The following is a 6000-nucleotide window of genomic DNA, read 5'->3' on the forward strand; positions in this document are numbered from 1 at the left end:
CCCACTGGACCATCCATCCTCTCTCCCCTCACACTCAGCCCTCTGGACCATCCATCCTCTCTCCCCTCACACTCTGCCCACTGGACCCCCCATCCTCTCTCCCCTCACACTCTGCCCACTGGACCCCCCATCCTCTCTCCCCTCACACTCTGCCCACTGGACCCCCCATCCTCTCTCCCCTCACACTCTGCCCACTGGACCATCCATCCTCTCTCCCCTCACACTCTGCCCACTGGACCCTCCATCCTCTCTCCCCTCACTCCCCACTGGACCCCCCATCCTCTCTCCCCTCACACTCTGCCCACTGGACCCCCCATCCTCTCTCCCCTCACACTCTGCCCACTGGACCCCCCATCCTCTCTCCCCTCACTGCCCACTGGACCCCCCCATCCTCTCTCCCCTCACACTCTGCCCACTGGACCATCCAACGCCTGGCCGAGCGTGTCTAAATAACCCCGTCTTATTCTGTTCCCTAGGGCGTGCTGCCGAACATCCAGGGCTGTCTGCTGCCACACACAGCCGGACATCCGCCACCACCACCGCACCCAGGGCCACACACCAGAGGGTGGCGGTGGCAGGAAGTCAGCCAGGAGTGCCATCCTCCCAACCCGGGACTGTCGTGCAGGTCGCACACATGACGCCGACACAGTCAGCAGACTCACATGAGGGAGAACCAGACATGGGCCCCATGTGCCCTGCGGCCGGATATGACTGGGACGACGACACTGCGGATATTATGATGGAAGAGGAGTTAGAACTTGCGGCACTACAATCTCCCACACCATTCACCATCCCAGAGACACTCACCTCGGTTGGACAATTAAGTGATGAGGCTCCTGGGTCACGGTCTGGTGTGAACCACACAGCTGAGCCGGTACAGCAGGTGGAGGTCAGAGCAGCCGAGGGGCTGGACGGTCGGAGGGCAGCCCTGGCCCAGCATCCAGCTGGCTCTCAGATGTTTCCCGGGTTCCTGGATTTACTCGACCCACCAGCACAGCTGATTGATTTTGAAACCCAGGGACACAATGATGGGATGAGGGCCGTCTTCCAGCAGCTGCAGACGCAGTTAGAGGAGTCAAACCGCGTCCAGGAGCAGGGAGTGGTGCCGCTTATGGCAGCCACCCAGGCCGACACCGCACGGGGGGGTGTCCGCGGTCGAGGCAATGGGTGAAACGGTTTTGGCCATGGGTCAGGTTCTGCAAGGCGTTGAGCTTAATGTTGAGCTTAATGTGCCAGCGTCATCCATGGCCCTGGAGAGGGTTGCCCATTGTAAAGGGTCTCCGCGTTGGTCTGAGGCTTCCGTATGGGCGTCATCAGCCAAGACCTCAGTGGATAACCCCTGTCGCCCAGCAACCAGCCCCTCAGCCGGGAGGGCCGTCCCTCAAACAGAGCAGGGATGAATGACTGCGCAAGAATGTATGCATCATGCACACTTCCAGGGAACCTAGCCCACACGTGCATGATCTTCATGTGGGGGTCGCATACCACCTGGATATTCATGGAGCATGTGAACAAGTGTTTGTGAACACTTCCCTGTTGCCTGCAGGGGAACGCATGCGGATGTGAACACAATCAATGACCCCCCTGCACCATCGGTATCCCGGCCACATTGGCAAATCCACGAGCTCGTGATTCTTGATTTGCTCTGTCCTCTGGAGAGGTGATGTAGCGGTCGGCGATGGCATAGAGGGCGCGGTCACATCCCGGATGCACCTGTGCACCGATGCCTGCGAGATCCCGGATAGGTCCCCGCTTGGAGACTGGAAGGAGCCGGTCGCGTAAAAGTTAAGTGCCACCGTCAACTTGACGGCAACCGGGATCGTGTGTCCTCCTCCCGTTCCACGTGGGGCGAGGTGCGCCACGAGGTGACGGATATGTGTCACCGTTTCTCTGCTCAACCGGAGTCTCCTCCTGCAGGTGATGTCCGGCATTTTCTGGAATGAGATCCGGGCACGGTACACCCTAGGCCTCGGTCGGCGCCTCTGGTGCCCTGGCTCCACCCTCAATGTCTCCTCCTCCCCCCCATGCTGCTCGACAACGGGCCACACCGTGGCCATTCCCTCTGCTCCTGCAGCTGGCCCTGCATCCACTGCGGGTTGTGGCTGTGGATGCTGCTGCTTCGCCAAATGCAGTACAGCGGCACCAACCACTGCGCTGAACATAGCTGTTCGGTTTGAATACATTTTGCTAACCTACAGAAGGGTGGTGGGGGGCAGAGAAAAGGCATGTTAGACGGAGGTTATTCGTCACCACGGCAGCCGCCTGACACGGGATACCTGTGTGTCCCGGTGGCCTGGTCGCGCTGCTGACACGCGTCTAGCCTAACCCCTGGTCACTTTCTGCGTCCAACGGGCAGTTAACAACACGTCCTCCTCACCGGTGCGGCAGTGGCCTGTGGCCGTAAGCCACAGGGCAACCAGTGGCCGTGTCCTCATGACCGGCACGCCATGGCAGGGCAGCTGACATGTTGCATCGGGGGTGGACGACCCATTCCACTCACTCCCTCTCCCCCCTCCCACTTCTCCCTCTCCCCCTCCCCTCCCACTTCTCCCTCTCTCCCCCCCATCCCCTCCCACTTCTCCCTCTCCCCCTCTCCCACTTCTCCCTTCCCCCCCTCTCCCCCCCCCCCCCCCACTTCTCCCTCTCTCTCTCTCTCTCTCTCTCTCACTCCCCCCCACTCCTCCCCCCCCCCCCCCCCCCCCCCCCCCCCCCCCCACTGGCCGCTACGTTCACGGGGATGCCTTCCCCAGTTTGCCGAGACTCCGGGACGGTCCGCTCACCTCCTCACACCTCGTCAGCCAGCACGACTGGCTGACAACTTTTAAATGCAGGTGTGGACGGCGACGGCGTGACCTAGCGTCACGGCGTCGGGACTTGGGCCCATCCGGGCCGGAGAATAGTGGGGGTTCCGGAGAATCACCGTTTTGGCCGCATCAGGCGATTCCCAAGGGGCTCCTTTCTTTAGGAGGTCTGAAAGGGGGGCTGCCTTTGTCGCAAAACCGTCAATATGGTTCCGACAGTACCCAACCAGTCCTAAAAATGACCGGAGAGCTGAAACATTTTGGGGAAGGGCCAATTTGATGGTTGAATCAATTCTTTTGTACTCGATCTCGCGTTTGCCGTGCGTGATGATCGTACCCAAATACATCACTTTACTCTCCAATAGTTGGGCCTTTCTGTATTCCCCTTTCTGGGGAAATCTGTATTATCGTTGTGGTCTAGGGTCAGGTCCTGTAATTTGAACCGATCCAGTCATTCTGCCGCAGTCGTGCCTGTGACTGGCAAATGCTGATCTGTTGTTTTTCAAAACTGCCCTAACCTGTTTGTCCGTGCTGAGCGTGGTCGGATCAAAGCAATACTCTCCTACTGCGCTAATCCTGTTTTCATACTCACCTACTGTGAGTGTTGCGGGGGCTCTTTCTGATCTTGCCATTCACCAGACACACTGATTGACTGGGTCGAACGACAGACTGTGTGCATTCATAAAATCGATGCCGAGTATGTGTTCTGCTGTGTGGGGCAAATCTACTAAAACAATGGGGTGTCTGGTGGTAATGGTCCCTAGCTGAATGGGTACAGGGGCTGTAATGTGTCCCTGCTGTGAGTGGCCTGTAAAGTCGCTGAGTGTTATTGTGGCTGTAGTGGGCCACGTGTCCTTTTGGTACATAGTGGAGGAATTTATGGTCGTGCGGAACCCTCCTGTGTCCCAGAGTAATTCTATGGGCTGTCCCCGTATCTTTGCTGTGACTACCGGTCGTCCGGATCTGTCCCAGAGGGTGTCACAGACCCAAGTGAAAATGAAATAAAATGAAAATCGCTTATTGTCACGAGTAGGCTTCAATGAAGTTACTGTGAAAAGCCCCTAGTCGCCACATTCCGGCGCCTGTCCGAGTGGGGGAGCCCGAACACCGTCAGTCCGTTCCGTCCACATTTGTCTGTCCTGAATGAGTCCCTATACTATGAATGTGCTTTACTCTATTTCTGTTCAGAGTGCCTGTCTGTTGGCCTCTCGGAGATTTCTGCGGGGCATTGCATTCTCTTGCAAAATGTCCTAACTGTCCACAGTTAAAACATTCTTGCGGCTTCTGTGGGGGGTTCTTCTTTCCTTCATTCACCCAGGCGGGGTTTTGGTGCGCTCTGACTGCCTGAATATCAGCCTCTGCTTGCTGATCTTCGGGTTTCCTAACTGTGGGCTTACTATGTACAGATTGCTCCCAAGCGCGGGATAACCTTTTTAGTACCCATTTCTCATTGTGAGTGTCTTCTGATGGGTCATAATTCGCACACGCTTTCTGTCCTGCCTCTGTGGCATGGGAGATAAGGGTGCGGGTCCATTTAGCCATGTTGTCTGGGGTTAGATGGGCGCAATCTAAGTTCCCAAATACTGCCGTGAAATGTATCCACAGCCTTCCTGCAAATGCTGTGGGGTGCTCGGTCTTCTTTTGCCTAGACTTGTTTAGGCCTTCTACGGGGTCACCTCTGTTATATCCTATCGCATCGAGAATCGATGTGTGCATCTCTTCTAGGGTGCCTCCTCCAACATTCTGTGGGTCTGGAAGGGCTGCTACCACTGAGGGGTCTAGACTTAAAACGGTGAGCTTCACCTGCTCACGCTCGTCCAGGCCGTACATGGTCGCCTGCTGTTTTACTCTCGCGAAGAATTGGTGGGGGTCTGCGGTGGGGAGGAACAGTGTGATTTTGGCACACGCGTCCCGTAATTGGGTCACGGTTAAGGGGGTGGTGTAAGTGAAATCTGGTGCGCCGTCTGCAGATGCTTTGCGTTGGGTGATGACTGGATTCATGGGTGTTGGTGCTATCTGCTCTGTGGGGGGTTGGGGTGCTTTTCTCTTCTGCTGCGTTTCTAGCGCACATGTTCCCTGAACACATCTCTGTGCTGTCTCATTCAATTCCTGCCAATCTGGGCCATCTTCTTCATCTAATTGTGTCCCAAAGGTGCTTTGGAACCCATTCTGTACAGAAAGCAGAGATTGTAGTTCCGCAATCTGCTTTCGGCATTTAGCGTGGTCCACTGAGCTTTGCCTTTGCTCAGTGGTGGCAGCATGGAGTGCTCTTAAAGCTGCCTTCAGGTCGCTGCATTGCTTCTGCAATGTCTCTACCTGCTTCTTGGTTTCCTCTCTTATCAAGATTGCGCGCTGCATATCCTGATAGGCCTTTTCATATTGCGTTTGGGAGCTGCTTAAGTGCGCCAAACAAGACTGGTGTGCCCTCTTGGCATCATCCACCTCTACATCTTTTGCTGCAAGCCTCCTTCTCAACTCTATATTCTCTCTTACGACATCACTGACGCCCACTTTACTCATTCTATTTCTCTCTTCTAAATCTGCGTGGAGCGTCCTGACGACCTCCTCTGTGCCTCGTAATTGTGCCAAGCAGGACACGATTGCCATCGGCTTACGTGCTTTACTCAAACTCGATAGCGACAGGGAGGGTCAACTGTTTGACTTTCAGGAGCTGCTGCCGAAGGGAGTCGGAGTGTACCCCGAAAACGATCTGATCCCGGATCATGGAATCAGCCGTCGAGTCATAGTTACATGACTGCGCTAGGAGGTGGAGATGGGTCAAGAAGGACTGAAAAGGTTCATCCTTACCCAGAAGGCTCTGCTGGAAGATGTACCGTTCAAAGCTCTCATTCACCTCAGCAGGACAGTTTTGAATTTTGTTTTGTCTTCGCCTTCAGCGAACGTAAGGGAGTTGTAGGTGTGGATGGCGGGTCCCCCACTGTTGAGAGAAATAGCGCGATCTTCCTGGCATCCGATGCTGCCTTGAGGTCGGAGGCCTCGATGTACAAGAGGAACTTTTGCTTGAAGGTCTTCCAATTGGCGCCGAGGTTGCCTGAGATGTGGAGCTGCGGAAGGGGCTGGATGTTTTCTATTTCACCGGATGGCTGCTTGCTGGTCAATGCTGATTCACTCGAGGTAGATCTGTCAAGGTCAGTATAACTCTGGCACCATGATGTGTTAGGCAGGCTGGTTCGATGTT

The sequence above is a fragment of the Scyliorhinus canicula genome, chromosome 9, assembly GCF_902713615.1.
Source record: "Scyliorhinus canicula chromosome 9, sScyCan1.1, whole genome shotgun sequence".
NCBI classification, from domain to species: Eukaryota; Metazoa; Chordata; class Chondrichthyes; order Carcharhiniformes; family Scyliorhinidae; genus Scyliorhinus; species Scyliorhinus canicula.